Genomic DNA, 25,569 nt, shown 5'->3' on the forward strand with positions numbered 1-25,569 from the left:
AAAAGGACTAAAACTAACAGTGAAAGTAGTAAAAATTAAACTAAAACTAAATGTTTTCAAATGATAAATGCTAAAGTGAAACAAGAAATTCTACAGAAAGGTATTAGAAAATACAAAACTACAATAAAATGTTCTTTAAATTAATTAAAAACATATTTTTATATAACTTCAAGATGAAGTAATGTAGTGTAAGCAATATAATTATGTTAATTTTTTTGTTTCTTTTGCTTTTCTATACGTACACATTACATCATTAATGATAAATCTCGCTTTCGAAATTTAAAATCTACCTGTTTTAAATCCTTGGTCCAGTCTGCTGTCAAATCCAAAGTCTGGAGAATTATTGCTCTTATTTGTGATTCAAACCTGCTCACTAATTGTGTTTAGCGTGCTGACTTTAACCTTTAATCCATTAATTACACCGAATCAGATTATCTCACTTTTATAGTTTTTTGGTTTCAGTTGGTAACATCATAGCAGTCAGTGTGTGCAGTTCACATGCTCTGTATGAGTGAATTTAGCACGTTCAAAGAAATCTGCCATCTTCGTGCGACTTTGCCACAACACGTGCATGTGTGTGTTCCTTAAGCAGCAGGGGAGGATGTTCTTCCATCTGACCCGCAGCTCCATGGGGCTTTATCTCTGCCGGTGTTCCACATTATTGATAGCTGCAGTGATATTGACAGGCGTTGTGGTGGTAGGAAAGGGAAAATAGGAGTTTGATATGACATATTGTGCCTCTCAGCAGGTCCCATAAATAACTTTGACACATTTTTGTATGCATGGGAAGGCCTCTGATTCAGCCTCCCATAAAAAATAAACTTCTATTATGGAATGTATTTGTCAAGTGGTGCAGTGATGGATGGACTAGTGTTTAGCCCTTGGCAGGTGGATGGGACCCACTACAGCAAGCAACAGCAGAGGTTTGTGGGGAGGATTTGCTGAGGAACTAGTGGTGGGAGGTGGATGGGTGTTGGTGTAATTATTCAGCATGAAAGGGGATCATTTCAGCACCTGCTTTCTCTTTCCCATCAGGTTTTATTGTGACAGGATCTTGTCCTCTTGTACAGTGAGAGGCGAGCGAGAGCAGAAATAGAACTAAGACGACATGTGCAAGATAGTCTTTGGCCCGGAAGAAGTCAGTCTGCGTCATTCAAAATTTAAATCTGTGTTTTTGGACACCGAGTAAGGACTACATAAAGGTCACAGAAATAATTTGAGGTCACGGGACAACTGATAGGAGATGGTAATCATTCACAGTTATTGCAAAAGCCCTAATCGCAATAATACAGTTATATAACATGATTACTCGTTAACTTCGGAGACATCATGTATTCGTTGGATGTATGTGAATTACTGAACTCTTCAATATGGTGAGAAAGAAAGGGTCAAGCCACAGAACGGGTTTATTTCACTATGAATTCACCATCTTACAAGGATAAGCAACAGCCCCAAACACGGAAGGTCTGTGGGTGCAGACAGGAAGAGGTGTTGTAGATGGCAGTGAAGTGAAGTGCCTCGGATAAACCATCATGAAAGCCATGGGGAGAACGACGGAGGGCAAACTCCCTGTAGGTACATCTAAAGAAGCCTTTTTAGAGCTTTTACTTCCTCTAACTGGATCTTTTTGACCACAGGCTCTCTTTTAATTATTGACATGAATATGGAGTGAGTTTGAGCTCGAAAGGGATGAAAATCCACTGCAGTAAAGAAAACAGGAGCATTATGAAAAAATACAAAACTAAATTATATATATATATATATATAAGTCCTATAAGATTAATCAGAAATTTAACAGTTGATTAATATAAATCATATTAATCTAATGACTAATGTTTAATAGTAGATACCGCTTTGTTTTTAAGATACACGAAGCAGAAAAGTTATGACCCAATGTTGTTAATAAATAAAAATGTCACCTACCTACCAAAAATATTACTCCCAAAATAAAAGCATGTTTTCTTTTTTTCCTAATTTCACAATGTTAAATTATTATATCAAACTCCCCATATTTTTTGCGTATTACTGCAATTAAACTATGCGAATGCATATTATGCGAATCTGCTTGTGTTTTTGCTGCACATTGTAGCAATGTGTTTTTGTTGTCTTCAACAAGACAGTGAAAGGAGAACAACATCCCACATGCCCCCTTAAGCGTTGTTGCTTAGCGTCATTGATTCATTTTTCTGCCTCAGGGCCCCACTGGGCATGTTGGATTTCATTTCATGTCTTCATCTTCCATGGTCGTAAAGACGTCTTGACACAAATGGAAAAAACAGACACGCAGGCACATACACACAAAAATGGGTGTAGCAAATAGGAATCTAATCTCACCAACTAAGAGTTTATTCAAGGCTCCGCAGCCGAGCATTCGTGTAGGGTAGCTCTGCTATTCCTGCTGAAAGTATTTATGCATTAACACCTCTAAATAAGGGGGAGTAACCCTTTTTTGATTGCCATCCATCCATCCGCTTGTGCAATTCAGGGTTTGCGGGCGCTGGAGCCCATCTCAGCTATCATAGGGCGAGACTGTCGAGGGACAGATTGTTGATATATCACATGGCTAACAGAAAGAGACAGACGACCATTCACATCTATGGCCATAAATCACCAATTTTAACCTAATCTTTGAACTGCTGGAGGAAACAGGAGTACTCTGAAAGCACACCCACATGGGGAGAACTCCATACAGAGAAGCCCCAGCTGGACTGGTGCTTTCAAACCCAGGACATTCTTGCTGGGAGGCCACAGTGCTAACCACCTATGATTGTATAGTACCCTAAAATAGCATCAGGATGCTACTGATTATACAAAACATTAGCAAGGTTATTCTTGCTAATTGCTTTCTCTGTTTTCCAGAAACAATAAAAGAAATAAGATGAGTAATTTGCATATTTTAAGGTGATTTTATTGCTTCAAAGGTGCACAGAGTCAATTGTAGTTGATAAGGTATGTGGGGATGTGGGAGAGTAGCTTACGACAAGCTTGTGAAAATGAGAGCCTTAATGTCTAGTCTAGCGCTACAATAATAGACTGTTTTATTGTCTCTGTATTGATGGCATTTGACTTCAGTGCCTACAGCATTACCCGCGTACATCAGGGCAAACTGTCTTTTGAAAGCCTTTATTAAGCAAAGGACTCGTTGCTGCTACCTCCACTTACATGCTGAATCAGATCATAAAAAAATCAAAAAGGAAAAAAAAATCAGGTAAATCTGTGCAGTGGGACTCCTTTTTAAGCAGTCGCCTGTGAACTCGCTGAACCAGAAAGCATGTGATGGAGAACACTTAGACCCTCTCATCCATTTCACATTTGTTCCAATCAATTATTGAAGTAGACAGCCAATTACAAATGAGAGGATTTGAGTGCCCAGCTTTCGTTTCTCCAAAGGCTTGCATTAAATGTCTCCTCGTGGTGAATAATTAGTGCGATTAATTTACTGTTGGGCGCAAGAGGTGTTTTCATCTGTCCGTCGGCAAACGACCGTCCCTTATATGATTTAAAGTATTAAGATGAGCAAAGGATGGGGGGGGGGGGGGTGCTCGTCAGCGTGCTATAACAGGTTGAGATGAAGTTCTAATTGTGTTTTGATCCATGTGATTACATATAGCATTCTAGTTTTTAATCTGCAATTACTCCCTTCTTTGTCCCTCTAATTGGGATGGTTGAGTACCATTGCATGCAAATGAGGGCAGTTATAAAGGAGCTGAGTGTTAAAAAAAATGCATCAAACATCTGATGTTCTCAGACCCTGGCAAAAAAAATCAAAGACTTTTTATTATTTTTATTTATTTATTTATTTACCATCTTCCGGTTTGCGATTGATTAAACTTACAGTTTGTTTAATTTGATGGCCAGATTGACAGCAAAGTAATTTATCTGTCTGCACTGAGTGACAGGCCATAATGGACTGACATTTCATGGTGATGCTCCGACTCTGGATAATTTCCAGTTTGCAACTCATCAAGAACACCCACACTATAATGAAAGCTTGAAAAAGGATGTGATGAAACACTAGATTTATTCGCAGTCACAATGAAGCTTAAGAAAGACGCGTCAGCTTTTTAACGTGCCTGGATTTGCATCCCCCCTGGAAAGCCCCCTCTCTTCATTTCTAAAAGTGGAGCGAGCTCTCTATAAAAACGCTTTGTCCTTGCTCTCAATTACAATCTGAAATAAAAGAAACAAGTAGAGGACAGAAACTGCAAACTCCTGGGTTAGTGAGCCTCCCACAGGATCGAGGAAAGCACAGGTGCACAAGGTCAGCACCCATTTTCTCTGGAGACTCCCTTAAGGCCAAAAGTGCCTATGATGGAATAGAGTGGCAACAGAACAGACAGGACAACTGCTGTAGGCCCGCGGCACTCAATCATTCTCCCAGTCCAACAATAGAGCTCCATATCACGAGCTCCCAACAGACTGCGAGCCACAATACGTCCACCTGGTAACTTTGGGTTTTAGATTCACTTCTACTCCTTCTGTATGTCTCCAGAGATTGAAGTTGTGTACCCACTCAATGCTTAGTGTAAACAACCTCACTATTTTAGTTGTATCATCAGCAAGTCATAGGATTTAAAAATAAGATGCCTTAAAGCTACATTCCTCACTATATCCCCATCAAAAATCTGTAAAACTCAGTGAAGCTCGAATATGATCTCATTGGGATACAACACACAACATAAACTTCATCCCAATGTAATTGTGTACTTATGCTAATCAACATTAAAACCACCTGCCCAATATTGTGCAGGTTGCCCTTGTGCTGCCAAAGCAGCTCACCCTTCAGGCTTGGAAAGAGCAGGCGAACTTTTGGGCTCTCCGGTGATGGTTGGCATCAGACTCCTTTGGATCCTGTGGGTAAAGGCTCTCCTGTGTTTTGCTTATTATAGGGAGAGAATGTGTGTTCGCTCAGTGAGACACAAGATACAGAGTTTAGCTTAGCCATTTACCTCAAAAGCGTTTAAACAAAGGGTGTAATCCTGCAGATTTAAACTCACTGTATCTAAAGCAGTTTGTGGGACTTTATTAAATCAATGGTCCTTAAAAATAATTTATGTATAAATGGTACAATTTGTTTTCCCACCCTTAGGTTGTACCTGGATTTATCACAAAAGTTCGATAAGCCTGCATCCGTTATAAAAGTCAGAACACAGAGCTGATAACTAATAGGAATTTATCTTTTTAAATAATTAGATAAACCTCCTAAATCCTTATTTTTCATTTTAATCCTTTATGATGAGATTTGCTGAATAATAGGAATTCAAAGTGTTTACTCACTGTGAATGCAAACGCCGTAGACGTTACCATTTAGTTACCCTCATGTTTATGCTCACAGGTTAAAGGGATGTGATGTGTGCAGCATATGCAAGGCTTTGCATGCAGATGTGACACCATATGTCTTTATTTGACAGAGGGTTGACGCTCTGTCAGAACCATATCATGCTAATTTGAAAATCTGGTCCCTACATATGCACATAAGCCACGAGCAGAATCAGACATCTCTTTGTATTGTGTGTGTGTGTGTGTAGTAAGATCTATTGTTTGACCCGCACCGCTATCAAGAGAAACAGGCACACACTCTACATCGACCCTCGACTACTTGTTTTATTCACATCCCTGAATCCACCCCACTAGTATTCCATCATTTTGATTAAAAGACTGATTCTGTACTAAAACTATGTAGAAGTTGGGAGCTCTAGCAGCCAGTGACATTTGAGGATTCATATATTTTCATAAACTTTTAACAATGTCAGTGGGACATGTCTTCAATCTTAGCCTCACAATGGCAAAGGCACTCAATCTTTCTTTAGGTCTTGACAGAACATTTGAATACGAGTGCAGGGTTATTAATGTAACAGTTCACAAGGAAGGCATCGGAAGAGTTTTTCATAGGTACGACTTGAAAGACTTCCACACCTGCCAACACTTGGCTTTCAAAATCTGTTTTTTTTTTTTTTTTTTTAAAGAATTAATAACTTATTTGTTAATCTAGTTACTTGGGGGCGGGATGGGATGTGAGGTGCTTTTTCCCAGTCTAATTAGTGTATATTCATCACAATGCTGATGTGTGAAATAAGTTTGATGACAGTAAAGTTATTTTCTTAACTAACTTTTTATAATAACCAACATGAAAGCAGTAAAGTGTGAAATGATTTTAGTGACACTGCTTTGTGTTTTTACTAGGTTAGTTTTTACATTCTTGCACTCTGTAGATGGTGCATGCACATTTGTTCTCCAGCACCTCTTTCCAATCACAGACCATTTGAAACAACTATCATGTCCACCAAAGACAACGACTCTCCAATATTCACAACTGAAGAGTTTGCGATCTGTTATTTATTCTTGTGTGTTTTTAAGGTTTTGCTCTTTATAGTGTCTTTGCAGAAAGGAGAGCTGAAGTTAGATCAGCTAATTCAGCATCGAACTAGTGTGTCTGCGCAGAGATTAGCTGCCCACACCGCTTCGGTTTGGCAACTTACATGATATAAACGAGCATACAGCTTAATCATCGTCATTTACAGTGCTGCATGGCCAAAATTCAATCAGTATTGAGATCCCAATTTTTTGTCACGATTATTTTTTTCGTTGTACTGATAAAATGTTGTCGGCCCACTTTTACGTATACATAACACTGGATTCACATCTATGTTGTGTACCATTCCCACTAATGCACAAATATTTGTAGAGAAATAAAATAGGTGCTCCGTAATAAATTAATTTAGGAAAATCTGAAAAGATTTTTAATTGAAAAGTTGCACCAAAATGTGACACAAAATTTAATTCACAGGGGACTGCTTTCACCTTTGCAATGTGCTTCATTTCTGTTAATTAAAATTCACTTGCAGAAAAATATGTTTTTTCAGCTAAATAAAAGTCTTTCACATTATTCATTGTACCTGCATGATGGATGTGATGAAAACTTTAGCCAAGTACTGAATCACCCCCTACCTTTCCCCTGCAATGTCTTGTGTACAGCTCAGGTTTTGTCACTTTAGATAAAAAGGGTAGACCAGATCTTTTGTCCAGTGTGTTTCTTCAGGCCTTCATTACTCAGTGTGTTTATTTTATATTTATCTTTGGCCAAGTGGAATACAATTGTGTTGGCAACTTCAGTGCGTCTTTGTGAACTGCATGCATACAGTGAGCAGCTGTACAGGCTTGTTTTTATGGACATCTAAGTTGTTGTTGGATGATTCAGCTTAGCAACCACTGCACTGTTTTTCCTGGCCTTCATGCAATCATTGTATTGCAGTTTGTGATGTGTTTTCAGATGTCTGTATAAGTGCATGTGATTCCTTCTTAGTGAACATGTATTAAATCCAAAGTCTAAACAGCGAATGATGAGCCACTTCAAGGGCCAAGTTTTTTACTTTCTGCCATGGCAGACCTTTAATATTTTGTTGTATATCTGTCTTTTAATGTAAGATTACTCATCCAGACTAGTCCAGGAAATTTCAAGCTGCGCAATCCAAAACCCACCCTGAGAGTTTACATCTACTTTAAGTACAACTGAAAATTTGATGCTCTATTTTTTGTTTTGTTTTAACTTTTGGCATCCTTTATTCAGACAAAGTGAATGTTTCCCCAACTATTTAATGGTTTTAAAATATGTCCGCTGCCTGTGGTGTAAAACAACGTATTCAGAAACATTCAAATTCTTGAGAGCTTATGTCTTTGTCATGGTTGGCTGTGTGGCAGGCGTGCAAGCAGGAGTGGTGGATCCAAAATGCAGGACTCAGACACTAGTGATGGGATTTCCGGCTCTTTTTAGAGATCCGGCTCTTTCGGTTCGGCTCACTAAAAAGAGCCGGCTCTTTCGGCTCCGAACCGGCTCTTTCGGCTCCGAACCGGCTCTTCAGGTTGTTTTGTTGCTTTAATTAATTTATTATTAACAATAATATAAAATTATGCACAAAAGGAATTACTAACATAAAAACAAGTGGTTTTATTTATATATGTTTATATATAAATATATGCGGTGGCCCCTAGAGACAAAACACGTACAAACTCCAAAACACATTTCTAGCATGAACTGAACTTCCAAAGCCGAGCTACTAGATCACTTAAATTACACAATTGAAAGCATGTGTGTATTGTTTGTGTATTTATACACAGGCACTCATATATATATTCAAATAATTTAAAAAAAAAAGTTCATTTACCTGTTATTACCACACACCAAATCCGGTCGTTGGTACTTGCTGGCTTGTGTAGCCACAAGATAACAAAGGCTCAACACTGCGCCCAGCATCCTGGAGCACTTCTGTTGTCTTTTGTACGTGTTTTGAGTTTTTATGTGCTTCTGAGTTTTTACGTGCTTCGGAGTTTGTACGTGTTTTTACGTGTTTTGGAGTTTTTACGTGTTTTGGAGTTTGTACGTGTTTTTACGTGTTTTGGAGTTTGTACATGCTTCAGAGTTCGTACGTGATTTGAAGTTTGTATGTGCTTTGTCTCTAGGGGCCACCGTAAATATACTTTTATTTATTCACTCCACATAAAATGTAATAAATAAATCATATAATACAAAAATCAACTATTCACATTTCAAGTTTTAACTATTTAAATTTTCAGCTTTTTCCTTTCACAAATTTAAAGTGAAAAGAACACAAAACACTGCAAACCACAACACAATTAAATATAAATTATAATATGAAAACTAAAAGAACATGCATATTCTCTGTCATATGGACCTGCATGAATAAACTTTCTCAATCCTTTATCATCTGCAACTGAAAATAGTTGTGGATGATTACTATACCTTTCTAATGTTGTTGTCCCTGCCTCTCTTTCTCTCTCTCTGGCTCTGTTCCTGTGCTACTGAGTGTAACTACCGCCCCTCCCCCCTCTGCCCAGCATAAAGCACAAGGCTCGCGTGCAGAGTGAAGCGGAAAAAAAGTGCGAGAGAGAGGCTGAGAGAAAAAAAAAACACGTGACGGCTCGCGATAAGGAGCCGGCTCGCGTCGTTCACGTCAAAGAGCCGGCTCTAAGAGCCATTTCGTTCGCGAACGACCCATCACTATCAGACACAGAAGTTCAACTTAAAGCGCAGCTTTATTGCTGGAAACCCTCTTACTAACTAAAGGCATCAAAAGACAAACAAAAACGCTGGTGGACTAAAACACTGAAGCAGAAAACACTGAACTGGAACTGGAAACAAAACACTGGTAACACGGAGGCAAAACACACACAGCTTGTTGAGGGTACGACGCAACACTGACACAGAGAAACACAGGGTCTAAATACACTGGGAAGTAACGAGGAGAATGAGACACAGAAGGAGAGCACAGCTGGGGGAAATTAGAACTGACGAGACAAGCAAGGCAGGACACATTCACATAAGACACGGACCTTCAAAGTAAAACAGGAAGGATCACACAGAGACGCGAACTTGACACAGTGGAGACAGCAACTAAGAAACACAGAGACATAAACCATAAGGCAGAGGACTCTAAGAACCGAGAGGCACAGAGGGGAACTCAAACATGCAGACACAGACTTACACAGAACAGAGGGGACATAGAGAAACATGAAGGGCAAGGGATCGAAACTAGAAACTCACACCAAGTACAATAATACAAAAATCACAAAGAACTAAAACGCTGGGTCAGGAGACCCAGGACCCTGACAGTCTTGATGCATGCTCAATTGTCCAGGTAAGTAAATCCTAAGAGGTTGATTCTGTTCATCTGGTCACAGCATTTTCAATGGGAGAAATGTTTCGTCACTCATCCAAGTCACTTCTACAGCCTCAGCGGACTGCAGGTTTCCCCGACCTCATAAACAATACAGTTGCACAATAACTGAAACCAGCCCACTGAATGAACAATAGCTGTGAGGGGACTTGGATGAGTGACAAAACGTTTCTCCCATTGAAAACGCTACGTCCGGATGAACAGATTCAACTTTTTGAGGTATTGAGAGCTTAGTTAGCAGTTGGCAGAGCTAGCTAGTGCTAGCTACAGATATAAACATTACATTGAAAGCAACTGCTGCCTTTTGAGGCAAGATTGTAGACAAAAGCAATAACAAGAAATTAATCTCATGAAAATATTTAAGTTTGTAGTAGAAACTATTCAATTAGAGTAGAAAAGGTTCTATATAAGTATCACATTTAACAATTGTCAGGGCAAATTTAGATTTCTGTGCTTTGAAGTCAGTCGTAGTAGTAAAGTCTATGCTCGATTGCTAGAAATTGCGGGAGAGGTTGACAATCAAGTTTAATCTAAATGGTGGTAATGATTGTTGAAAGTTTAAATCAGAAAGGCAGAAAAAAAGCAGATGCACCATTTTTTCACATCACATCTCACAAGTACAACTGCTCAACTATTGTGCTCTACTTTGTTTTGCTGGAAATATTTGTGTTTTTCCCCATTTTCTTTTTTTGTTTCCACCTGGACAGTCACATCTTCCTACCTTTACCCCCCTTCTCTCTCTTTATCCTTGTGTATCACAGCGTTCTTGTCATAAGAATGAATTGAATTTGTCCCCTTCACTACAAACAACAATAGACAGAGTAGGGACCTTCAGGAAAACAAATCACCACCCGCTCTTCCCGTTGGGGATTGAATGTTTGTGAGTCTACTGTCTATGCACGTGCGCATGTGTATTGCTGATGAGGCTGAAGGGGCAGGTGAGGAACAGACCTATGCCAAAGAGGTACCCAGGGTCATTTATTAACATGTCATCCTCACAGTGTCTGTTGAACCAGCAAGAGATCGAGACAAATGATGTTAATAATAATAAGTAGCCCTGTGGTGAAACTAGGAGGTCTGCACTGCTGTCCACGTAGGGCACCTGATGCTTATTATTAAAATTAAAAGGTGATAAGTTAGCGTCTGCACTGCTCTATCTAGAAATGCAAAAGGCATCAAAAGCTTAACAATGGGACTCGGGTTCCTACATAAGATGAATGCTCTTTTTTTTTTTAATGTTTCTACTTCATTTCAAGGCATTATGCTATTACTGTTATAACTAAGTACCACTGTAGGTTATATGAGTTGTGTCAGATGTTTAAATTAAAGATGGGTACAATTTCAAAAGACAGACTTTGTGACAAAAGCCAAAAATATCACCGATCCATCAGTAGATGCTCTGGCTCATTGGGCGGGATGACTAACTCAGCCCTTAGTGTGACACATCCACATTCAAGGACACTTCTTATATCCTCAATCATGAAAAATGCATTACTCGGGTATCCTGAAATCTCATGTGGGTTTGCCATTAGTTAAACCCATGTCATAGTGTTAAACAATGAGCTATACTAAATAGGTGGCACCTAAAAAAAAGTTCAGAGTTTCCATCTAGTTTTGTTGTAGATCCCAAATATTGGATTTACACACGCACACAGTACCACTTAATTGTGCATCTTTAGGAGTTTTTGATAAGATTGCTCACATTCAGAGTAGTTTAAGTGATATATCACAATAATACTTTATAGGGCTATGTTCTGTCATGTAGTTTATAACAAAGCTCATCCTATTTTATTGGCACATTCAGAATATTGCAATGTAGTTTCAGCGTAAATAATCTAGAAATAATGGTATTAGTTAAATGCTGTTATTTGACGTGGGAGATTAATTTTTGTATTTTAACCTCCTTTTCTTGTGGCAATTAAAAAAGTAAACTATAATATGCTATCCCACATTACCTGCACAGTCCAGTAACAACAAAATACAACAGAATAAAAGAACAAAAAGTTAAACAGAAATATGTGATTAATGAATGAGACGGAGAAAAAGGCACATCTCTGTTAGAATGTGCAGCAAGATCCGATTATTAAAATGGGAAAACACTGAAAAGGTTTCAGTACTATTCATATCCACGTCTTGTAATATTCACTGGAGTCAGTCATTTTCATGCAGCATTCATAATTTTATCGCACAAAGACATTTGCAAAAGGGAACAAGCTCAAACCTTATTCTCACATAATAGGCCCATTGACAACATAGTAATTCAACCTTAGTGCATGACCACTGGAGGCCTGTTTCAGCTATTCAGACCACGAAAATATTCCTTTTATGACCATGTTTAATTAATTGTGGAGGAAGGGAAGACACAAAGACAAAATGGCTTGGCTTTAATTGGCTTGACCGAACATTTTCATTACAGAGAGGGTATATCTATCTCAGACAGTTTCAAAGACAAAACTTGGTCTTTTCAGGAAATATTGTGCTTTATGGGAGTATGGCAGCGTGGGTGATTTGTAGCTACTTTATGCATAAAAAACAGAAAGATATGAATGGATAAATGCAATATCTTTCATTACCAAGATTTGCAGTAATGGAGGCGCTTCTAGTCAGTTAATTTAGCTGTCTGATGTTATATAGTAAAAAAAAAGAAGTTTTAATTTCAATGTATTCTAGCCTGACAACACAGACACACGCATATGGAGAGAGAGCACCTTCTCCTCATGTTTGTCACCATCTTGGTCGTAGACTGTTGTGGGATGGAATCCTATTCTTCAAACAGTATTCGTCACAAGTCAGCCAATGTGGATGTGTGGGTCACCTGGCAAACTGATCCCACAATGTTCAGCGTGGTTGAAGTCAGTCCATCCTCTCCACTCCCAGATTTTGCAGATAGTCTCTGTGAAACCAGACTCTGTGTGGCGAGCATTGTCATCTTGGAGGATAGTTTTCAGTTCCAGACCAGATTTGTCAAGGTTTTCATTGCTCCAGCCCATATATTCAACTCTGCCTACCTGCCTGCTCAACCTACAAATGCGTTTTCCTTTCTAATGTGGAACCATTTAGGGGGAAATAAACAGGCTTTCCAACAGTTTAAGATTTATTACAAGAGGCACTGTTACAACAAAGAAATCCCTGAACAAACACAAATGTTCTCACTTTTTCTACGAAGTTTATATACACAGAAACTGCTTTAATTTTTGATCACACATTCATAAACGAGCTGAGGTTTTGGTAGCATCGCAGCTGCAGATTGCACTAAAGGTCTCCTCTTAATGAGCTTTGTGACATAGTGTGTTATTCTGCTGGGATCAACCATCATAAGATGGGCACACTGTGGTCATGAACAGGATGGACATGGTCAGCAACAAGAGGTAGGAACAACAGCCACACCATTACACCACCAGCAGCAACTTGAACCATTGATGCAAGTCATGATGGAGTTAGTTTTCATGTTGTTTATGCCAAATTCTGTTTCCAACTCCTGAATGTTCCAGTAGGAACTTTACACAGCAACCTCTGTAAATCCTTGAGATGGTTATGAGAGAAAATCCCAGTAGATCAGCAGTTTGGGAAATACTCAGACCACTGTCTGTCCCAAACAGCCACGTCACAATCAAAATCACTTAAATAACCTTTCTTCTCCATTTCTGTAGGTTATCTTGAGTATGTCCATCCATCCATTTTCATCTGCTCATCCAATTCAGGGTCTCAAGTTCTCCACCCTGTACAGGCCAACAGTCTATCACAGGACTGTGTGTGTATGTAAATGTAGTACATCCATATTAGCGATCGCTTTGTTCCATTATGGTCCATATGAATGTAGGTGCTTTAATGTTGTTTTTTGTGCATGTGCTCTAAGCTTTATCAGATATCCGTTTAATTTATTAACTAAAGAAGCTTGGTGAATCTGCATTTCCTGAGGCATTGTGAGTGAATTTAGCATTCCATTAACTGCTACATTTTACAGCTGTCATTCAGATTTACCTGTGGTTATGAACAAATATGCTGCTGCTATTGTAAGCCTTATCCCAAAGCAATAAACTGTATGTTCATGCAAATTCAGAGGCGTTCAGTGGTGATTATGATAAGTGCAGTAATCTCCTTATCTCATCACAGTCTCTTTGGTTACTGAAATGTGCTATGAAATGCATCAATACACACAGAAATTGAGCAAAACTGCAACTAATGCCACAGTCTTTCTTCCTTATGTTCTCCTTACAGCGTTATGCTGATGGTGTGGAACTACACCAACTACATCAATCACAAAGTTGGAAATCTGCTAAAAGTGCAGTTACCGGTGCAGTTATTTTTCGCAGATGCAAAAGAAATGTGGAAGCCTTGTTTCACACTTGTTTTACCAGCTGGTTGCCGTACCTTTCCATACGGCATCAGATTTGACAAAGACTTGCAGGTCACGTTTCACCAACCGAAGGAGCCCTTTGTTCAGAGTCGGTCATTCCCGGTATTGCGTGATGAAGACAACAACAGCAGATCTGCCCGGCAACAAACAGGTCAACATCAATATTTCACAGCATTTCAGTCACAAACTTCATATTTAATAGCCTGTCAGTCAGTGCTAATTACATGGTGAAGTAACTCTGGCCTGTTGTTCCAACAAAAGGTTGTGATACATTCTGTTGTTTGCTAGTAAAGCACAGCAGTGACCCTGATGACCTTGCAATAAATTACACCTTTACTTCAATATGAGCAGATATTTGTTATATCATCTGCGCAAGGACACGGGCTACAATAGCAGCAGAGTGACAGACACAATAAATAACATTTAAGGACTCAACATGTCACCTGTAAATACCCATAAATGCCATTACCTCACTTCATAGCATGTAGCCATAAACGGGTGATGAATAGAGTCTTCCAGTGCATCAGTACAACAGGTTTCTAAGAGCCCATTGATTTTGGATTTGAAAGTGAGCGTTAACGCTGAGCACTTACACCAACTTGCTGACAGTACAGCAAACACTCCCACAAAAGCTATTAGCACCTTGTTAATGCTTTCAGCGCCTTTTCACATAAGCCAAGGTCACATAGCCTTTTCAGTTTTGTCACGCGTCACAAACAGTCTGAGATTATATAAATAAAAGCATATGGAGATGGGTGGGGGGGAAAAAAATAGAAAAGTTTTTGTGGTTAATTATGCCACATAATTCAATTTTGATTAATAATTAATGTCTCCTTTCCTAACTAAATATCTATAATTAATCAACAAGTCATAGCAAGAGAGTAGGCTAATTGGTTTGAAAACACAAACCTGAATACTTAATTCATAGAGGAGGCTGACATCGCTAATTGCTGGAGTAATCAAAGCTCCACCCTTTGGGATTTGACGAAGAGATTGGTAAATGGGGGTTAGCGTGATCCTTCATAGCATTATCATGACAGCTCCATTTATAACCAGATGAATATCATAGATGACAAATACAGTAAATGGCGAAAGGCTTGCTGCATTAGGCTGTCTGAATGATAAACTCGACTGATTGAACCATTCGAGGGGTTTCACTTAAGACTGACTTGTAGCTGTTTCACACACGCCTCCTAAGTAGCTCGCGGTGTAATAACTCAGTCAACGCGAGAGGACCTGTGTCTCGCTGTTAGTAAAAGGGCAAAAAGATGGCTTTGGAGTTCAAAGCGACACTGGGACGAGACAAACATGTTTGCTGGAAACTCGTCTGCATATAAGGTAAAAATGTAAAGGCATCATTTCGAATGTATAAAAATCAATTCCATGAAAAGCCTGAAATAAGAACTTCACTATCAGATCGTTATCAGAAACTATAAACGAGACAACATAACATGCCAGTTGAAGATCAATTAAAAGAAGCCAAAGGACTGAGATAACATGTTGGCCTTGAATAAGTTCAGAATTTCCTCCACATGTATATAAATGTGTCATACAATCTGGCAACTCAACGGTTAGGACCACTGAGGTATAATCATAAATAATAAATAAATCAGGAGGAGCGGTTTCCTTCCAGGATTTCCTTTTAACGGACAAATTGTTAAGTTTTATATTTGTACCAGCTGTAAAAATTTGGGATTGGGCTCAGACCACAGATAGCAAAAATTACAGATGTTACAGAATAAAATACAGTATAATGAGTGAATGATGAATAGTTGCAAGTCTAGTAGAAATGGTAAGAGGTAAGAAGAAAGCCCAACAAGGAGTCTTTGATGATGAAACACACTAGGAATAGCTGTTAAACATATTTTTTTTATCCAAGTCAAACGTGATGTAAAACAAGAACTAGATTTGTCTTGAAAATTTAGAGTTGAAATAACACATGACTAAAGGCTCATTTGCATGGAGTGTGTCTCGCAAAGTTTGAAGATGGGACTGTCAGACTCCATTTATGTATTGTTATCACACTAAAACGCTGCTATCCGTTGCACATGACCTCCAATAAGGATACACATGAATGATAACAAAGCTTCAAACAAAGAAATGTTGCAGAGTTGAGACTTTTGGTGTGATCTCAGTTTGAGGTGAAAGCTAATTTAGAGCTGCAGCGTGACCTGCTCGATCGGAGATTACCGGTTTGGAAAGTAATGTGTCAAACTTTGCCGACAATCTCAGGACCGTTACTTCACAGGAGACCGCTCGTGCCTCAGTTTATTTTTATTGAGCCTGATTTTCTAAGGGCATTGGCGCAGAGGCTTTGTGCAAATTCCTGCCACCTCCAACCACCTCTGGCACTGTTAAAATCATCAAACCTAAAAGGCACTGTTGCCTCCTTAACGACTTGTGGCACACCTTTTCTTGTGATCCTGATTTGCTTAATTCTAATTTTCAACATCTCACACTATTCTTTTTAGAAAAGGTATTCTTTCTTCATCTGCTGATTTTGTTTAATGTCAATTTCTACTTAAAATGGGCATCTATTTTTGTCACCAGACAAGATTTATTACCACCACACAGGTGACAGCGAACTTGGCTGAAATTAGAATACGTTTTGTCCATGACATGGGCACATCCATGGAGGGGCTGCAACCTTGTAGGCTGTTTCCTGCTCAAGGGAAAGGCACCTGTGAGTGTGTGTGCGTGCTCTGAAGGATACTGTATGCAGACATATATAGTATATAGAAGAAGCGAAAACCCGTAAGAGAAAAAGTCAGAATGTGGAAATGCAGGTGAGCTGGGGAATTAGGGATATTCTTGGGCAGAGTTTAGGGGACACTTCACTGATGTATCTCCACTGGCCTGAATTCACAGTTGGGGTGTTTTATCTGCTTAACGGTGTCACCTTCAGAACCTGGCAAACTAAATTTCCAGTGCAATGTAGCAGTAACATTAATACGCTAGCCTTGCTTGATTTAATGTTCCTGGGTTAGACATACAAATCAGTCCAAAGCAATCTTAAGAATTTCACTACTAAAGTGTCTTTTTGTCCTTTGGTTAGTAAGTGCTGAAAGGGCTAAAGTGGTAGCATTGCTGAGCTACTAATGCACAAAAACTGGCTGAGAGTTGTCCATCATTGGTCATGATGCCCATAGGTTGCACTTAACATATCATACTAATAGAAGACAAAGTATAGTTGCTGCAAATTGTTTACGAGGTAGTAAAATCTTTCCCTTGAGAAGTGATCTGTAAGAGATAACGGCGATATATTTTGAGGTGACATGCTTTGCGTACCTACTCTTTTGCAGCCGAGCCAGGAAATCTTTTCACACTCTTTCACGTTTCCACTCTTTTTACTCCCTCGCAGGTTTCTACAAAATAAAAGCGACAATCTTTGGAGATGTTTCCTCTCTCACCTCCTCCGCAGGGGTCAGATTGCTTTCCTTCACACTGCTCGCGGAGCGCTTCCTGGGGGTCAAGAGGCTTATTTTGTTAATTGATTGTAAGCGTTGTATGACAGCTCCCTTGATACTGGTGAACAAGTCTGACAAAGAGCCTGGTCACCAGCAGCAGTGATTGATCTGTGGGATCGATAGCTAGCGGTTAGTGCAAATACAGAAAAGGTTCACGTTGGCTGCTAATGGTGATGTTTGCGGGTTTCCACCTGGTCTAATTATTTTCGAAGGCACTGACAGCTGGTAATCCTTCGCTGTTTGTCTTTTTTTGTCGCTTATGGGTAAAAAATGGCACTTGGACTCATCAGAGAGATAAAATTTCCCCTAAATTACATAAAAATAGGTTGTTTGTTCTGGGGAATTGGTTTTGTTAATGCAACTTTTGTCCCCTTCGCAAACTGGTCTGTTTTCAGCTATGCTGTTTACAACCTGTAACCTTCCATCAGGGCTGTGAGAGGAAGTTGATAAAAGGACAATGAAGGAGGATGGTATTACGATGGAATGTAACAACGCCATAGAGTAACCATTAATCCGCTCCCCTTTTTCCCCCTTCACACTCTACTCATTTGACCATTTCCCCATCACTGCCAACTTCAGGAGCATCAAATTACAAACAAAAAAATCAGCCTTCGTCACAGCTGAGGCTCACACGCGCCAAGTTGGCAGGCTTTGGCGGCGGGCATCATTCGAATGTGTCTGCTCTGATATTTCCCCTTTATCTCCCATGACCTGATAATGTGAACCCTCTAATGAAGCTATTGTGTGCCTGTCCAAAGCCATTGTCTTCCAGAGGGAACTTTCTTTTCTCTATTCGACATGTGCTACCCTCACTGATGAGCACACCTGTAATGGCCACATCTCTGGCTTCTGACTTTGTATGCCTTATCATTGTTCTCAGTTTTGGTCAGTCTCCTACTATCTGCACAGGCAATTTATTCTTCTCTTCCGACGCATTTTCTCAGTTTATCTTTGTAATTGTGGTTGTTTGATGCCCAAACCTGCTAGGACAAAAAGGTTACAAACGCTGATTGAAGTGTTAATAGTCAATGTTTACCTAAAAACAGGAAGTTTATGCATCTATTAACACCTTCATTGTGCAGTAGTTTTGTTGTGTACACACTTGGGATAAGAAATTATCACAAGATAGAGCTCACTCTGAAAAATCGTACATACAGTACAGCATATTTACAAGTTGATCAATTCTAGCATGTTGGTTAGAATTAACTGAAATAGATGTCCTGCCTCTTGCATGCTCTGCCCATATCTACACAAAACTGATTATTTTCAGCAGTATGACTGAACCAGACTACTCCCTATGGTTTGCAGTGTGTTACAAAGGCTAATTTCAGACAATGGCTGATTGTTCTGACATTATCCAGAGTGTGAAAATGGTGAAACAAAGCTTGCATATAATATATTTGGTTGAGATGTCTGTTGTGCTTTAGCCACTCAAAATGCTGGCTGACTGTGACATACTTTAAACTGGACAGTGTTTTGATCATTGTGATGAAACCAGCTGATTTATTTTTGTCTCCAGAATGTAAAAGAATGTACTTTACCTCCACCGGCGCTCATCTGAGGTGGTGTCTGCGATGCTGTTATCGCACTGCGTACTTTTTGTTACCCTGTTATTGCATGCACAAGGAAAACGTATGTGAAGGTGATTTACATTCATGTCTAACACACTTGTCAGAGACTGAACTGACTGCTCACGTTCATGTTTAAATGTCATATTCCACTGCATTCCCCCTGACAAAGTCAGAGATATTTCTTCTTTATCCATAAGAAAAATAAAACACAGGAGCGTGGATGAGTATGTGACTGCCTTCTTTCATTTTTCATTTCCTTATGTAAACATTGTTGTGTTAGAGGAATATCATTTTTCTAAGATGCAAGAGTAAATTTTTCTTTCATGCCAAGATTTCCTGAAACTCATACCAAGAGTGACACACTCAGTGTGCTCGCAGACAGTGAGAGCCAAGCAACGAAGACACCTTTGATGAAGCAAGCAGAAAAGCCTTTGATGTAGTGTGAGTTTATGAGGCTGATTCCAGCTGCTTTGTGCTCCTCAAGGCCGTCCTCCTACGACTTCTCCCACCAAATTAGAAATGGCACCTGTACACCTCCCTTATTCTTAAACAATCAGCGTTCGCTGTTTTCCTCTTGTTTGTCTGCTGCATTGCCACATAACATATTTGTTCTATTATGTACAGCTCACCGTGGAGGTTGTACAGAATTAAGCAGTGGCAAAAAGAGAACCACGTTAAAAGCAAGTATGGGACAAACATTCGTCTGTCTCTTTTCTTCTCTTTTCTTTTCATATTTAGCTTCTGGCTAAATATAAATAATAGTGGGAAATATTCTGGGTCAAATTTGACCTTTATCTTAGCTCAGGAATTCTAGCCCCCCAAAAATCCCTTATAATAAGTTTCACTATCAAATTTGGTACCACTGATCTATTCATGCATAAACAGCCTGTCTGACTTTGATAACAGGATGATTAATCCTCAAATAATGCTTCAGAGATCTATAGTGATCAATATTCATTAATATTAGCTGGCACTCAGAACACAAAACATAAAAATGGGTTATTGCTAAACACTCTGTCTATTAAAAGCAGTGGTGGGCAACCTTGCAACATAGGGCAGCATCAATATTTTTATTTATGTGTGTTTTGAGTCGCTTTAAGGAAACATTCTAAGTACAGTTGTGGTCAAAAGTTTACATACACTTGTAAAGAATATAACATAATGGATCTACTGAGTGTCCCGTTATTTCTAAAACTCTGATTTTTCTCTGATAGAGTGATTGGAACAGATACTTCTTTGTCACAAAAAACATTCATGAAGTTTGGTTCTTTAATGACTTTATTATGGGTTAACAGAAAAAAGTGATCACATCTGCTGGGTCAAAATTATACATACAGCAACATGAATTAGCAATTTTGGTGACTTAGAAAGTTGTCAGTGAACTGAGCTTCATAGCATGGCCTCTTAACTTCTTGTGAGTGATTATGAGTGACTACAGCTGGTGACTTCTCTTAGACAGGTTAAATAGGGCTCATTGGATACAAACGCCCACAAATGCTACAATGGGAAAGTCAAAGGAGCTCAGCATGGATCTGAAAAAGCGAATTATTGACTTGAACAAGTCAGGAAAGTCACTTGGGGCCATTTCGAAGCAGCTGCATGTCCCAAGAGCAACAGTGCAAACAATTGTTTGTAAGTATAAAGTGCATGGCACTGTTTCATCACTGCCAAGATCAGGAAGAGAATGCAAGCTATCACCTGCTGCTGAGAGAAAATTGGTCAGGAGGATGAAGAGTCAACCAAGAATCACCAAAAGGCAGATCTGCCAAGAATTAGAAGCTGCTGGAACACAGGTGTCATTGTCCACAGTTAAACGTGTTTTGCATCTCCATGGACTGAGAGGCTGCTGTGCAAGAAGGAAGCCCTTGCTCCAAAAGCGGCACCTTAAGGCTCGACTGAAGTTTGCTGCTGATCATGTGGACAAAGATAAGACCTTCTGGAGGAAAGTTCTGTGGTCAGACTAAACAAAAATCGAGCTTTTTGGCCATAATGCCCAGCGATATGTTTGGAGGAGAAAAGGTGAGGCCTTTGACCCCAAGAACACCATGCCTACAATCAAGCATGGTGGTGGGAGTATTATGCTGTGGGGCTGTTTTGCTGCCAATGGAACTGGTGATTTACAGAGAGTAAATGGGACAATGAAGAAGGAGGATTACCTTCACATTCTTCAACATAACCTAAAATCATCAGCATGAAGGTTGGGTCTTGGGCGCAGTTGGGTGTTCCAACAGGACAATGACCCCAAACACACATCAAAAGTGGTAAAGGAATTGCTAAATCAGGCTAGAATAAGGGTTTTAGAATGGCCTTCTCAAAGTCCTGACTTAAACCCCATTGAAAACGTGGACAATGCTGAAGAAACAAGTCCATGTCAGAAAGCCATCAAATTTAACTGAACTGCACCAATTCTGTCAAGAGGAGTGGTCAAAGATTCAACCAGAAGCTTGTGGATGGCTACCAAAAGCACCTAATTGAAGTGAAAATGGCTAAGGGACATGTAACCAAATATTAGCACTGCTGTATGTATATTTCTGACCCAGCAGATGTGATCACTTTTTTCTGTTAACCCATAATAAAGTCATTAAAGAACCAAACTTCATGAATGTTTTTTGTGACAAAGAAGTATCTGTTCCAATCACTCTATCAGAGAAAAATCAGAGTTTTAGAAATAACGGGACACTCGGTAGAGACATTATATTATATTCTTTACAAGTGTATGTAAACTTTTGACCACAACTGTATATAAGAGCCAACCACTTACCCACCTCTGGGTGCTGGGTGGATGTGTCGATGACCAGCTGTCACAGTGTGAGAGGCGGGCACACTGTAGACAGACCACTGTCCATCACACGGCCAGTTTAATTATGATATAATTGACCAAGTGGATACATTTAAATTACAGCGATGATACCAAAGTTTAACTAATATGTGTCAACTTAAGCCCTTTTCAGTATTTCATATAGATATGAACTATAATGTTTAGCCATTATGGAATGAGAAACTTTAATTTTTTCATAACATGACATAATTATCATATTTATATTCAGTGAAATATATATGATAGTCTTTTTTGTATTCTAAGTCTTGTCAAAACAATATTAAACAATAAAAGGTTTAATATTGGCCCCTAGATATATAAGACTAAATGCATATAGAACATAAATTTGGCATTCAGTACTTACATAAATGTAGTTTGCATTCGCCACTGATTATATTTTACATCCTTATTAAATGACAGAACTCTGTATTTAATACTGTAATTTTCAAGCATGACAGTGCTGGTAAATGTTTCTTAAAAGTATAATTGATATTTCAAAAATGTTCCGTCTTGCTGTTGTTTGTTTGCACAGCAGAACAACATAGTGCGTACAGCGTTGGAGCATTTTATATTTTTCAGGTGTGCCTGCTTATGATGAAGCCACTACAGAAGTCTCATACTATCAGGAAACAGCTGTCCAGCTCTAATCTTTTTATGAGCGATATGCTGTTTTTAATGAAAGCCCTCGCAGCTCTCCACAATCAGCTGGCCATATCAGAGCTTATATTTCATCCTGCTATTGTGATGTCATCACCAGGCGCAGGCATAATACATAATTCCCTGTGTTATGACAAACTGTGGCCTCAGGCCAGAGAGGTATATGAACGCTTTTGGGCCCATGTCAAGTCCATGCCATTTGTGCTGGAACAATCGCTCTCGGCTTGTTGGTTGATCATATGAAATAAGGGCTGGCATCAAACAACAAATAGGTCAGGGCCATTTGAATAAAAAAGTGAGGAAGTCAAACGAATGGCTTTGCAGCTTGAGATGCCAGTGGTTCTCTGTCTCACTCCTTTCCTGCGTAAATGCAGTAGGCTTCATTCTCAAAATAGTAAAAAGCAGTGGCATAGTTTTTCTTTCGCAGTTACCCTGAACAGCTTCAGTCAAAATATAAATATATATTGATATATTACTGGTATATGTAAGTTATATTTTAATTAAACATTATTTGTGTCCTTTAATTGGTCAACATATAAACTGCTACCATTTTTTGTATTTCTATATTCAAGCCTTTCAGAAACCTTGCATCAAAGCATCAGTGGAGGTTTGTCTGGAACAGCAATATGCTTTTTATTCAGCAGTTATAGTATTTATTTTACTGTATATATCTTTGTTACTGTCAAGGCTTAAGAGACTGGAGGGAAAGTACTTAATTTTGACAATATGTACAAAAAACCAAAGTGAAAATGTGATTAATGCTTTCACTGTAATTACTGAAGTCATTTGGGGAACATAAATGTACCGAATGGGGTTCATTCCTTGGGCACCGTGAATGCCCAGGGAAACCATCAAATAGAAATACAGTTGTTATTTTTTTTTGTACTTGTGAAGAACGACTGATCCACTAGCTAAAACCAGTGGCTAACTCGTTTCTCCATCTTATCTCAGGTTCTTCCCGTGGATAGAACTCAGCTTCCCCATCTCAGGCTACAGCTGGAGGATCCCCTTGCATCACCTACAACCAGAACCTGCACACGGACAGCTGGGTTGTGTACCACTGCTGAGCTCACAGAGACTACAGAGCTGAAGTAAACAGTGAAGCTGGAGTCCATCCATGAGAGGAGAGACAGGTGAATGATACCCAGGACCTCAACAAGTCTTGGTCCTGGGTACTTACCTGGGAAAGTAAGTCCATACACTACTTTCATATGAAGCACTTTAAATAGATATTTCAGTTTGGTCCAGGATAGCCAAGTGACTGCAAGGCAAACACTGAATTTAAATAGAGCTATAGTGCTACCATGGCTAAAATAAAATATAATATTATATCATATCATTTTAAAAAAGGCTGATTAAATTATAGAACATGATTTGACTGCAATCCTAATGCTGAAGATTTGGGGTTCCGCCTTGTTTGCTAAAGCTCTTTTCACAAGCAGGCGGATTAATGCTGCATATGAGATTCTCACAATTGTGATAAAATAACAAAAATTCCTATTTTAAAAAATGAAATCTATCAAACTCTCAAATTACTGTTTGGAAACCTGAGCATAAACACAGGCTGGTAGTGAATTCAGGGAAGCAGAGTGTTTGCTGTTGTTTGCAGTGAGCCGGCCCCACCCTCCACTGGCTCGCTCTCAGCCCCCAAAATCTTTATCTGCTACATGATGCATGAAAGCGCAGTGCCTTCTCAAACAACTTTACATGACCCCTGACCCCATCTGCACAGATGCAATATGGCCTCGCTGCCACCATCCATTTCGGCCTGTGGAGTAGATTCAATGAATTTTTATTATGCCGCACGTGTATGTCACTCGGTTCGACTCTTTCTTTTGATCCTCATCGCCACCAATGTGTCTTGGAAATACATCACTTGAAGATGTTAGATGTTTGTGGCTTTTGTGAAAAAAACAAAAAAAAAAAAAGAAGAAGAAAAAAAGAGCTCCAGTTTCACGTTCCATCTTTTTATTTGCTGAAATCTAAAGTAAAATCTGCACAGTAGGTAGTACATATTGGTTTTTTTATTTGTTTTCTTACTTCAGATGACAATTCCAGCAGGATTGTGACAGGCAGATTTCCAACCAGGCTTTCTGGCAAACACCAAACTGAAGATAGATTTGAAATTCTGTCCTTTATAAATTTTGGCTATCTCCGTTGAAAATCTGGCATTGTCGTTTATTAAAAGCTTACATGTGTTCAAATTGGTCCTGTCCAACAATTTTTGCCTGTTCTGCTGCTTTTGGGTGCCCGGCGTTGGTTTTTGAGTTGGACCGATATTTCTCTGTGTTGAGAAACTTTTTTTTTTCCGTGTGAATATTTGCGAATTTAATATATTTCAGGACTGCAACAGTTTGCTTTCTGCATCAGCAGCCTGCAAACTGAAAATGGTGATTTTATGGGATTGTGTTTAAATGATGGTTTTTAGGGCTGTCACTCAGTCTGCACCACTGAGAAAAGCCTGTATGTTCATCTACCTTATTCAGTGTCTTTTTTTGTTTCCTTCTGAAGCCTCTCAAATTGTCAGTGCCAGGCAACAACTATATGTTCCCCAGAGGGAGCCCAAATATCCAGGGAATCAGGCGTCATTTAGCCTGTAAGAGCCTTTTTCTTTCCCTGACACTCTGTATTGCCTTTTATTTCCCCCCCTCTCTTCTACTCTCGCTATCCTCTCTGCCTCCCAGCTGTACAAACATTCAATCTCATTAGGTGGTCTCATTCATTCTTCCCTCAGCCTCCTCACTTTCCAGCCCACTGTTTTTGATGAGTTTTTAATCTTTTGCGCTTTACTGGACGCTGATGTACAGTATACAGCTCTGTCTGTGTTTATTTTCACTGTTTTTTTAATTTTATAAAATCGGCTCGCAATGCATCTATTTTATGAGAAGGCAGAAATCTGAATATAATCTCTGTCCGCTTCTTCACGCCGCGTCTTTAATCGTCTTCCCTCTAATTGCACCATATAACACTTCCTACCTTCCTGACTGTCCTCATCCTCTTCAGCCTT

General features: G+C 39.3%; 1 protein-coding gene across 1 annotated transcript in view; it reads left to right on the forward strand.

Annotated features, from left to right (window-relative positions):
* LOC147303943 (teashirt homolog 1-like) overlaps nucleotides 1–25,569 on the forward strand; it is a 142,774-nt gene that overhangs the window by 41,040 nt on the left and 76,165 nt on the right. Inside the window, exon 2 of the mRNA XM_086280269.1 lies at nucleotides 23,514–23,750. The gene's annotated coding sequence lies outside the window, so the exon portion shown is untranslated. The remainder of the gene's footprint in view (nucleotides 1–23,513; nucleotides 23,751–25,569) is intronic.

This window comes from Aulonocara sp. 'chitande type north' Nkhata Bay, linkage group LG22, assembly GCF_057382095.1.
Source record: "Aulonocara sp. 'chitande type north' Nkhata Bay isolate Kocher_YH1m ecotype deep benthic linkage group LG22, A_spYH_male_GT1.1, whole genome shotgun sequence".
NCBI lineage: Eukaryota > Metazoa > Chordata > Actinopteri > Cichliformes > Cichlidae > Aulonocara > Aulonocara sp. 'chitande type north' Nkhata Bay.